Raw genomic sequence first — 12,643 nt, forward strand, 5'->3', positions numbered from 1 at the left:
TTTTAAATGAGAAGAGTGTCTGATGTTATACAATAATATACTTTTTTACATAGCAATATGCGCTACCATATTTCTAACCTGAAGAAAACAGGATGACTTATGATCCACAAAGCCACTTGGGCTTCCCTGCTGGCTCAGATGGTAAAGAATCTGCCTGCAATGCAGATGACCTGGATTCGATCCCTGGGTGGGGAAGATCCCCTGGAGAAGGAAATGGAAACTGACTCCAGTACTCTTGCCTGGAGAATCTTATGGAGAGAGGAACCTGGCAGGCTATATAGTCCATGTGCTCATGAAGAGTGGGACATGACTGAGCGGCTATGATTCATTCATTCATCGGGGAGAGAAATCATTAAATGTGATCAACTGAGGCATATTTACTTTTGAGGATTTTCCTTGTGTTCCACAGAATAAATATCAATCAAAGCAGGAATATTTTTAAAAAGCACATTGTGATTCAAGAATTCTAGGGTGGGGCCACAGTTTTTCATCTTGAACAAGCTTAGTTTTAACTAAATATCTGGTTGATAAATGGTCATTGTGAATAGCACGGAGGTAAAAGAGCCATGGCTGATAGCCATGGCATCCAGTCTCATCACTTCCTGGCGAATAGATGGGGGAGCAATGGAAACAGTGAGATACTTTATTGTTTGGGGCTCCAAAATCACTGCAGATGGTGACTGCAGTCATGAAATTAAAAGATGCTTACTCCTTGGAAGAAAAACTATGACCAACTTAGACAGCATATAAAAAAGCAGAGACATTACTTGGTCAACAAATGTCTGTCTAGTCAAAGCTATGTTTTTTTCTAGTAGGCATATATGGATGTGAGAGTTGGACTATAAAGAAAGCTGAGCGCCAAACAATTGATGCTTTTGAACTGTGGTGTTGGAGAAGACCCTTGATAGTCCCTTGGACTGCAAGAAGATCCAACCAGTCCATCCTAAAGGAGATCAGTCCTGAATATTCATTGGATGGATTGATGCTGAAGCTGAAACTCCAATACCTCAGCCACCTGATGTGAAGAACTGACTCATTTGAAAAGACTCTGATGCTGGGAAAGATTGAAGATGGGAGGAGAAGGGGACGACAAAAGTTGAGATGGTTGGATGCTGTCAGAGACTCTACAGACATATGGTTGAATAAGCTCCAGTAGATGGTGATTGTCAGATGTGCTGCAGTCCGTGGGGTTGCAGAGAGTCGGACACAACTGAGCAACTGAACTGAACTGAAAAGAGCCAGGTAAGAATTCATAGTTATTATTGACCTTTATGCGCTTTACAGATTTTACAGGTTTAATAGATTAGTAAGCAGAGAAAACAATCCTTTTGACTATTTTTGAACTATAAAACTTGCTAACAGTTTTTTTTTCTTTAACCTTGAATGAGCCACATAAATAATTTTAGAACAAAAATATTGCTATTCAAAATTGTTTGGAATATGTGATCAAATATTCAGAAAATGGTAGAGCTTGGGATTTACTTCAATGGATCTGAGCTCGATTTTATGTGAAATGATTTGTCAACACAGAGACCTGACGGAGCGACTGAACTGAACTGAACACAGAGGTCACTCTAATGGATGTTTTACCAGTTGAGGTAACTGACAAAAATATCAAAACCAGAAAAAATGTTAACATTTTCATGCACACAAACATACACTATTTTGGAGAAAAATTATTCATGTTTATAAAATCAGGAATAGATTTCTGTGCTTAAATCTTATAATTTATTTGTGGCAATATTCTATATTTTTAAAATACATTACAGTGCAAAAACACATAATGACACAAAATAAATTAGAGCTCTTGGTTCTGAATCTTTTATTCCTTTGAAAATGTCTATCATTTGTGTTGAATTATATTTTAGACTTAATAGTTAAATATGCATCAGTAATAACATTCTTGTAAATATTTTAGAAAATACAATGATGTGATAAGAATTCTGTCTGGAAAATGAGTGTGGAATATATTACTAATGGCAATGATCAGACCTGGGCTTCGGTGATGAAAACCTTCATTCCCCAAATGCAAGAACCTGACTAAACGCAGGTGTGTTCATTTTCCAAAGAAAACAGAACTAAGAAGGCTTGGTTTGCTACATTAATTTTGGCAACTTATACACATCCCTCACTAAATCTTTCAAAAATCATTTTTAAAGACAAAAAGCAAGAATATTACAGTTGCAACATCACAGAAACACCTGAACCAGGAAACGTGAGGTGTTATGGGATAAATGTTAGCAGTGATCTGAATCCTGAAAAATATGTTTTATACAAAATTCACTTCCTATATAACTTCTGTGTTCTGAATCCTAAGACTACACTTAAGAGTGAGTCCTTCCTGCCAAAATGGAGAAGGGTCTCTCATACTTTCCTCCTTCTTTTCCCCAAACTTCCTGTGGAATTCTGGACCACTGGGGTAACTATATTGAAAAGGACAATTTCTTAATCCTGTTCTAAATGTCTGAAGTTGCATATACATGTAAATTCATCACTAATCTCCCCTACTTCTCTAAGATCCCAAGACTGAACCACATGCCAATGGGAATCTCAGAACCTATGCCTGCCCATGTTGATCTCTCACAAAGGGAATATTTTACCAGTTGAAATCACTAATTCAGGTTGGAAATTCATCATGCTCTATAGAAAGCCAGGATACAAACAAGGGAGACAAGGTTCTGGGACTCAAGGGAGAAGTGGTGTAAAGAGCAGGTTCTCACTGTGATAAGAAAAGGAAAAATTAAGAAGTTGATAACAAACACCCCAGGCAGAAAAATTAGAAGCTGAGAACTAAAGGTTTGCAGGTTCCCTCAGTCTAGGCACTTCAGGAGGAAAAGCAGACACAATCCCAGACCCAGGACAGGACATGTAGCCGTGAAGCTGCTTTTCCCTCCTCTTCTTCCTCCTGCTCTGCGTCTTCTCTAGGGATGTTACACAGCGAACGTATCTCTGCATCTTGAGAAAATACCTTCAAAGGCATCCGCACAGCTCTTTAACCTGCAACTACTTCACCACTACAGACAGAAGGACCTTGAAAAGCGGAAAAGACCCACCTCTCCTGTCCTGTCTCAGGAGAGATTCAGGAACAATCACTTCCTACCTGGAGACCAGTCTGTGAACTAATTTCTTGATCGTTCTCTCCTCAGAGAGAGTTCCTAATACTCTGTTCACACAGACAATGTGAGTTGACTGACTTCCCGGTCCAAATCCATCTAGACCAACCCTGCGGCCTCTCCTTGGACTGACGCCGGGCCTCAGCTCTCACAAATGGACCAGGAGCCGCGTCCTTAACCCGGACCTCCCTTTAGAATCCCCTGGAGAACATCCTACACACCACACTGATGCTCCCACAGGACCCAGAGAACTCTGGGGGGAGGGCAGCGGGGAGGTTATCACTTAACTCTGGTCATGTGATCTTGATAGGAAACCGCGTTGAAACCACTTAAAAGATTCTTTCTGAACCATTTCAGTTAATACCAACCCCTCGAGGTCAGGTCTCCACTCTAAGAAGTTATGAATCTGCAGGTCTGAAGTGGGGCCATGAAATGAGTCTTTAGCAAATTCCGTTTGTTCTGATGCTTCTCCCCCCAAACCCACACTCGGGAGCCCTGAGCTGCAGCCCTCACACTCAGCACAGCTGAGACCCTTCAGGAGGGGAGGGTTTAGGGCAGGAATTTCTTAGGTCAAGTTTAGGACCAAGCAGAGAAAGCTCCAGTACTTGGGGTTCAGGCCTTTATAAGAGACCCTGGGTGAACTGCTGTGGGCTCCTCAGGCTGAGTGTGGATGGGTCCATTCAAACCAAGGGGAGCAGGATTCTGGTGAGCACTGTGAGGGTGGCATTGAAGGGGGGAGCCTGTGAAGTAGAACCTGGGGTTCAGCAAGACTGCTGATCACAAGGTGGGTGGTTGTCTAGAGCAGGTGCTCACAGGGCTGGCTGGCGTGAGTTCAAGGAGCTGTAGATGCTGCTCCCCAGACAGATGCTGAGGCAGCAACAGCATGGAGCAGTTCAGGTAAGCTCTCAACATTACTCTGTATGATCCTCACTGGAACCGTCACAATGTCCGAGCAGTTACAGAGAGGGAAAAGTACAATGGAGAAATGATGGGAAATATCCAATTATTTGAGGTGTAAAGGTAGTAAGGAAACTAATTGTTACAGATATCATCCCTCTGTGCTAACAAAGAGTTTATTGTTAGGTATTCTTCCCCACGACCTTAAATCGGTAGGTTGACACTTCATTCATTACATTCCGGCTTTATCACAAGAAACCATCAGTTTTATTAACATGTAATATCACACATAAAAAGAATAAAACCTTTTCCAATCCATTCTGTAACTGATTAAATACAGATCGCAAGCATTAGCAACGATATTCATTCCTCTGATACAATGATCTCAGAACTGATTTCTAAGGTTATAAAATGGAGGCTAATCATTTATGAATGAAACAAGATGTACACTAATTATATGACTTTTCTGAGAAGGGTTTTCATACATTTCTAGGGTATCAGAGGTATTTTTATTTGAAACATATCAACTAATATTCATGATATCTGTTGATATTATAAAGATACATCAAGAGTTAAGTGAACTGTCATTGTATTTTCCTTCAAATGCAAGTGACAAAACTATTGAAAATGTGCATCTTACTTTAATATGTGGAATTACTCCCTAAACACTTACTTCATGGTGACCTATAGGGATGTTTGACATGAATGACTAACACCTCCATTTAAATGTTCAGTGTACCTGCTACCATCACTGTGTCCTTAATCTCCTAATGGAGAATAAATATAAATGATTTCTCTCTAGGATAGAAGGCCTTGTCTCATCTTTGGGTAGCAATCATCAAAAATATAACTTTGTATACACACTAAAAATGAAGCATAGCAGCATGGAGTAATTTGAGAGTTCAATAACATATCTTGGTTTTCAAATAATCACAAATCGTGTCAATATAAACAAAGATATATTGCTAATAATTGTACATTTCTAAATACCAACGCTTCCTCTTCTGATCCATACTAACATATCAATTTTCTATGTTTTAACTATGGATTACTATCTACAATACTTCTCCTGAAGAGAACTTCAAAAAACAGGATTGATGAAATGCTTTCTAGTGTGCGGGCTTCCCTGAAAGCTCAGTTGGTAAAGAATCCACCTCCCACTCCAGTATTCTGGCCTGGAGAATTCCATGGACACAGTCCCTGGGGTTGCAGAGTTGGACACAACTGAGCAACTTTCACTTTTTCTAGTGTGCAATATCTGGTATTTATTTAGATTTAACTTTCTTTAAATACTTTTCTACATTGTTTTATGTAATTTCTTATCTTTCCTAAATAAACCGTCTGGTATTTTCTGAAGTGTATGTTTAGGACAAACCTCTTCCATCACTTATTTTATTACTAGAGTTTCTCTCCAGTATGTGTTTTCTGATGTTTAGTAAGGTGAGAGCTCTGATTAAAGCCTTTGCTACTTTCCTTACATTTATAAGGTTTTTCTTCCAGTATGAATTCTCTGATGTTGAGTAAGATGTGAGTTCTTGATAAAGGCTTTTCCACATTCTTTTCATTTGTAAGGTTTCTCTCCAGTATGAATTCGCTGGTGTTGAATAAGACTTGTGTGGCGACCAAAGGCTTTTCCGCATTCTTTACATTTGTAAGGTTTCTCTCCAGTATGAATTCTCTGATGGTAAGTAAGACCTGAGTGCTTGCTAAAGTCTTTGCCACAATCCTTACATTTATAAGGCCTCTCCCCAGTATGAACTCGCTGGTATTGAGTAAGAGTTGAGTTCTGACTAAAGGATTTCCCACATTCTGTACATTTATAAGGTTTCTGTCCAGTATGAATTCTCTGATGGTAAGTAAGACCTGAGCACTGGTTAAATTCTTTGCCACAATCCTTACGTTTATAAGGTTTCTCTCCAGTATGAATTCTCTGACAGTAAGTAAGACCTGAGCACTGGTTAAATTCTTTGCCTCGATCCTTACATTTATAAGGCTTCTCTCCAGTATGAATTCTCTGGTGTTTAGTAAGAGTTGAGTAGTGACTGAAGGCATTTCCGCATTCTTTACATTTATAAGATTTCCTTCCAGGATGGATTACTTGATGTTTAGTAAGATATGAGTGCTGTCTAAATGCTTTGCCACAATCCTTACATTTATAAGGCTTCTTTCCAGTATGAATTTTCTGATGGTAAATGAGACCTGAGCACTGGTTAAATTCTTTGCCACAATCCTTACATTTATCAGGCTTCTCTCCAGTATGAATTCTCTGGTGTTGAGTAAGATTTGACTTCTGATTGAAGGCTTTGCCACACTTCATACATTTGTGTGAATTCTGCTGCATATGAATTACCTGATGTTGAGTAAGACATGAGCTACAAGGAAGCACTTTGCCACATACTTTACATTTGCTTGGTTTCTCCCTAGCATGAACTTGCTGATGCAGACTGAAATGTGAACACCTAAAAATGGCTTTGTCACTTTTCTTACCTTTGTAAGATTTCTGCTCTCTATGGATTCGCTGATGTTGAGTAAGCTTTGAGTTCTGATTGAAGGCTTTGCAACACTTTGTAAATTTATAATGCTTCTCCCCAGTATAAATTCGCTGATGTTGAAGATTTGAGCAAGACATAAATGTTTTTCCACATTCCTTACTTTCATAAGGTTTCTTGCCAGTGTGGATTTGCCAATCTTGACTAAACTTTGAATTCTGATTAGAGGCATTACCACACTCTGTACCTTTGAAAGGTTTCCATCCTGAATGAATTTTCCTGTGTCTACTTAGACTGGATGAGTTAGTAAAGGCTTTCTCACATTTCTTACACTTGTAACTTTTCTGTAGATCCTGAATATTCTGCTGTTGAGTAAGATTTGAAGACTGTTTAGAAATATCACTACATCCACAATTATAAGTCTTCTCTCCTGTATGTGTTCTCTTCTTTAGTGGAAGACCTGATGTTTGATAAAAGATATTCCTACATGTACTATTTCTAGAATCCTTGTCTGAAGATTGAGGTCCCTGATGTTTCATAGGGTTAGAGTCCTGTTCAGTTTTAGACCCAGTTTCATTGCATGAATAGTTTCTCACTCCATCGTAAATATTCTTGTAATTATTGGGGGTAGAGCTCTTACTTGAGGCCTGACTCGTGCTATTACATGTGAGAAGTTGTTCCATATTAACCGTATCATGATGTGTATTGAATAATGATGGTAGGACTGAGTCTTTTCCATTATTATCAACATTACACATTTTGGAAGAGAGAGAAACTGTCTGTTGGTGGAAGAATAACGACCCCTTGCTCACAGATCCCTCAAATTGATTATACTGTGAGTCTTCCCATCATTTTTAAATACTGGTTTTCAGACGTGCTTGAATGTATGTCTAATCGAAGCCTGTGTTCAGAGTGGTTTGAATGAGTATTTGCAGTAGAGACTGGATAACTTTCCAGATTTTCCACATTTCCCTTCACAGAACATGTATGTTTCAAAAATGATCACCCCATCGCGAGGGAGGGAGAGAGAGAAGAAGGAAGAGGGCTTTGGCTCCTCTTTTTATCTGTTTCTCTGCCCCTGGGTCTGTCTTATGTAAATCATATGTAAACAAACAAACAAAAAATTGTTTCTTTTACCTGAGATTCTCACTCCAGTCCTCGGATCTTCCTTTGTTCTATTTTCCCGGATTTTCCCTTCCAGGTCTTTTAGCCACCGCCATTTTGGACTCTTTTCCCCTATTCTAACTACCTGACAATGTGTTTAACTAGTAAGTCTTAGCATTACAGAGAACAGTGTCTCCTAGTTTTCCTTTTATTTCTGAGCATTTTCTTAAAAAATTCTGGATCACTGAGTTTATTCAATATATAAGGGCATTTTCTAACTCCTAAAGAGCTGAAATTGCATCTCCATGTAAACTCATCATGGCAATTCCCCTAGTTCCCTAAGATCCCAACACTGAACCACATCTCAATGGGAATCTCGGATACCAGTGTCTCTCTCTGTTTATCTCTCACAAAGGAAATATGTTCACTAGTTGAAAGTCGCTATTTCATGTTGAGAATTCATCATGCTACGTAGAGAGCTAGGATACAGACAAGGGAGACAAGATTCTGGGACACAAGGGAGAAGTGGTCTAAAGAGCCAGGCTTCACTATGAGAAGAAGAAAAGGAAAAAATAAAGAAGTTGATAACAAACACCCAGGCAGAAAAGTTAGAAGCAGAGACCTCAAGGTTTGCAGGTTCTCAGTCCAGGCATTTCAGGAAGAAAAGCAGACACAGCCCCAGACACAGGACAGGACACGTACCTGAGAAGCTGTCATTTCCTCCTCTTCTTCCTCCTGCTCTGCGTTTTCTCTGGGGATGTTACGTCGCAAACTCACATCTCCATCTTGAGAAAATACCTTCAAAGGCATCCATGCAGCTGTTTAACCTGCAACTGCTGTACGGAAAGAGAAGAAAAAGTTTCCTGTTTCCCTCACCCTTTTCTGAGCTCCTTTTCGACTTTCTGTGTTCCCAATCTGTACTGGGAAATCAAGACTAACCTGATAATGCTAATCACATCCTGGTGCTCTACACTATTTGCACATCGTCGGGGCTAGTTCTTCTCCTTCCTTTTCGAGTTACAGAGAACAGTTCATGAGAGACAATGGACCCTGCTTCTGGGTTACCTGACCCACCCTTTGAGGGATGCGGAAAAAAATGCAAGAGGAAGACCTGCATTCAGAGCCCTGAGGCGAAACCTCACACCAGAGGCTTCAGGAAGGGAGGGTTTAGGGAGGGAACTTCTAGAAACAAGAAGGTCAACCTGATCCCCTGGGGAAGGACTCTTTCTAGGATGGGTGTGGTGGTCCACAGCCTGCCTGTACCCTTGGGGGCTGGGAGGGGAGAGGTGAGTGTTTGGTGGGAATCACCTGGGGGTCTTGGGTTCCTGCCAGGCTTTACTTGCAGAATTCTTCCCAAAGATCTCCCCTGTCCTTAGCTTTTTTTCACCCGCCTCTGCAGCCTGGGGCACAGGTTTTCACAAAATGATTTGCTTTGTGACCACCTCTCTGCAGGCATGGCACCTCCAACTTCAGAGACCAGGAGCCTGGAGGCATTTCCATCCCCGCTTTCTTGGAAAAGAAACCAGGGGCAGCAAAAGGCCTGGCATGCTGCAGTCCACGGCGACTGAGAAACTGAACTGATCTGAACTGAGCAGGTTGTGCTAGGTTAAGAGTGTGTGTGGGCGGAGCCACATACCACTGAAAATGATGTCCTAAATGCTATCTGATGACCAACCAAGGAAATCAATATCGGTGTTGTCATAAGTTACATCACACAGGAATTAACACCTGAGAATGTTGTTGCTCTGCTTCCTGTGGGGGTTTTTCTTGGTTTTATGAATCAACTGCTACAGTTCATTGTCTGCTCCATTTAGAGAGCTCTATTTTTCCACATCTTTAAAGTATAATGACCAAGGAAAAATTAAACATAGAAGCATATTCACCTTTCTCATATTATACATTCTAAAAAATATTCAGTTTGCGTTCACCAGCTTGAACTTTGTATAAGATTTAGTTTCACAGCAGAAGTGAGAATAAAGTATAGACATTGCCCATATACCTCTTGTTCCCACGTGTGGACAATCTCCCTACTGAGCTTCCCCACCAGAGTGAGCATTTGTTACCACTGATGAATCTACACGGGCAGTAAATAGATCAACTCTCTAGTTTGCCCCTGTGTTCCTCTTTTAGGAATGTGAACTCCATACCTCTGGATAAGTGTTTAATGAGCCCATCATGACAGTTCACCACAAATTATTTCATAGTCCTGAAAGTTCTCTAGACTTAGGATATTCATAGTCCCTCCTTTGAAACCCATGGTAATCATGGACCTTTTGAATCTCTTCTATATTTCTTACTAGATTCCCAGGTGGCTGAGTGGTAAGGAATCTGCCTGCCGGTGCAGGACATCCAGGTGATGCGGGTTCGATTCTTAGGTCAGGAAGATCACCTGGAAGAAGAGATGGCAACCCACTCCAGTATCCTTTCCTGGGAAATCTATGGACAGAGGCGAGCCTGGCAGGCTACAGCTCCTGGAATCACAAATACTCAGACGCAACTGAGCACATATGAACATTTGCCTACACCATAAAGTCATATTGTAAAAATCCTACTGTTTGTAGCATTTTCAAATGGGCTTCTTTCACTTAGTCATAAAGGAGTAAACAAAGAGACCTGGACTCCGTCTTAGGCCAGGCTGTGAGCATTAGTCTACACGCATGGTCACCCTCCCAGTGACCCCGAACTTTGGGCCCCGGTGTCTATAGAAGTGGCATACCAATGGAAAATCAGATCCCACCCCGGCCCCCCATAAAAGAGCCTCAGGACATGTACTTGGACTCTGTTGCCTAAAAGAATATGTTAATAATCTCTGTAACAGAACAACGTGGTAAATTCCATTCTGTTTATTGGGATATGACCACAGGCCTGTTGATAAATATCCACTGTTTATTGAGTCTTGTGACACATGAATCATGGGTTAAAGTTGATCATATCTCTCTTTTATCGTGTCCAGACTACTTTCAAGGAATTTGGGTAGGTGGGTTTGAGCAAGTACACTTAAGGTATATAAAGTTTTCACAAAAACTGTTCGGGGTCCTTGGCTAAGAGAAGACTCTGCCTAGGCCCCACCGGTGTAATAAACTGCACTCCACTATCTGCATTGTCCTTCTGAGTCAGTTTGTTTCCCAGAACACATGGCTACAACCGTAAAATGCATGGAATGATTGATAATGTATTTTATGCCTTGAAAGCTTAACATGCAAAAGCTTAAGAACTACCTCTGCGTCTATATTCCTACTCAGTAAATAAGTTCATAAACACCATTTTTAAAATTCCATACGTATCTGTTAAGAAAATATTTGCACAAATATAGAGATCAGACGTGGACACAGCAGGAGAAGGGGACCAGTTGAAAGGGTACCACTGACATATATACACCACCATGAGTAAAATGTTGGAGAGGACTCTTGAGAGTCCCTTGGACTGCAAGGAGATCCAACCAGTCAACCCTAAAGGATATCAGTCCTGAAAATTCATTGGAAGGACTGATGTTGAAGCTGAAACTTCTATACTTTTGACACCTGATGTGAAGAAGTGACTCATTTGAAGAGACCCTGACACTGGGAAGGATTGAAGGGGGGAGGAGAAGGGGACAACAGAGGATGAGGTGGTTGGAGGGCATCACTGACTCAATGGACATGAGTTTGGGCAAGGTCTAGGAGTTGGTCATGGACAGGGAGACCTGGCGTGCTGCACTCCATGGGGTCGCAAAGAGTCAGACACGAGTGAGCAATTGAACTGAACTGATGGTTAGAATAGGTAACTGGTGGGAAGCTGCTGTTTACCACAGGGAGCTCAGCTTGGTGCTCTGTGCTGAGGAGAGGGGTGAAAGTGAGACCACAGGAGGGAGGGCCAAGAGGGAGAAGATTTATGTATACTAACGGCTGATTGATGACGTCACAGAGCAAACTAGCACAACGTTGTAAAGCAATTATGTTCCAATAAATAAATAAATAAATGTCTCAAAAGGAAAATAAGCTAAGCAGACTGGTCACCGGTGGTGGAGAACCCGTCTGACCCTGCGGGGACAAGGGCCGCACCCCTGGCCCAGGAATCCCCCACGTGCTGTGGGGAGACTGAGCCTGTGCCCCACAGCTGCTGAGGCCGGGCGGGCAGCTTGCTCTTTCCATGGGCAGGAGGCAAAGGAAGATGCTCACCAGCGCTGAACAATAAGGAATGCAGAGCAAAGCTACAGGGATGTATCACCGCATGCCAGTCAGAAGAACAATGAGCAAAAACCCAGTAATAATATCATAAACGCTGAAGGGGCTTGGAGATCAGGGAACCTCCTACATGGCTGGAGGGAATGTAAGCTGGTGCAGTCACGTGGGTGGACCGTGTGGAAGTTCCTTAAAAAACATAACCTCATGACATTTAAGGAAATGAATTCCATGAAAAGTAGACACAACAGATTAATCAACAAATTGACAAGCTTTACAGTTTTTAGTAAATCATCTGCAATTCTGAAATGACCAGTTTTGATCTAGCATTTCTAAATTCTCTAAGTTAAATGTGTCAGAATACACATACACTCACATATTCCTTCTTGGTTTTCTCACTAACATGTATGCCTTCAGATATTTATATCTTGTAATCAATGTGTGTTATATAAATCATATTATGTATATATCTTCAGATATTTATATATTGCATTCAAAGTATGAGAAAGCCATGAGGAAACAGTTCCTTTAAGCCTTACAAGACACATGTGCTAAGAATTATGCAGGGTAAGATTTTAGAAATCTTGGTTCAGAATTTTACCATCATGGCTTTTGACTATTCTTTTTGTGGCTTTGTTAAACTTACATTTGCTTAAATGAGCCCCTGAAAAGCTTTGGCTAACACGAGAAGAAAGGACAATTGCAGCAGGTGATTTTATGACTCTAGGTCCTCAGGGAATTCACAGTAAGCCTTGAGGGCCCCTGAGGAAGGTCAACACTAGAACCAGGCAGAGAAAATTCCAGTACTTGGGGTTCAGACCTGACCCTGGGTGAAGTGCTGTGGGCCCCACAGTGTGGATGGGTCCATTCAAACAAAGAC

The 12,643-nt window shown here is 41.1% G+C and overlaps 1 protein-coding gene and 1 pseudogene across 1 annotated transcript in view; both read right to left on the reverse strand.

The window, feature by feature from the left end:
• Positions 1–12,643, reverse strand: part of LOC136161629 (small ribosomal subunit protein uS14-like) — a 539,148-nt gene that overhangs the window by 286,942 nt on the left and 239,563 nt on the right. The gene's annotated exons all lie outside the window — the stretch shown is intronic.
• On the reverse strand, positions 4,234–8,413 carry LOC136157552 (zinc finger protein 420-like; annotated as a pseudogene).

This window comes from Muntiacus reevesi, chromosome 2, assembly GCF_963930625.1.
Source record: "Muntiacus reevesi chromosome 2, mMunRee1.1, whole genome shotgun sequence".
Classification (NCBI taxonomy): domain Eukaryota; kingdom Metazoa; phylum Chordata; class Mammalia; order Artiodactyla; family Cervidae; genus Muntiacus; species Muntiacus reevesi.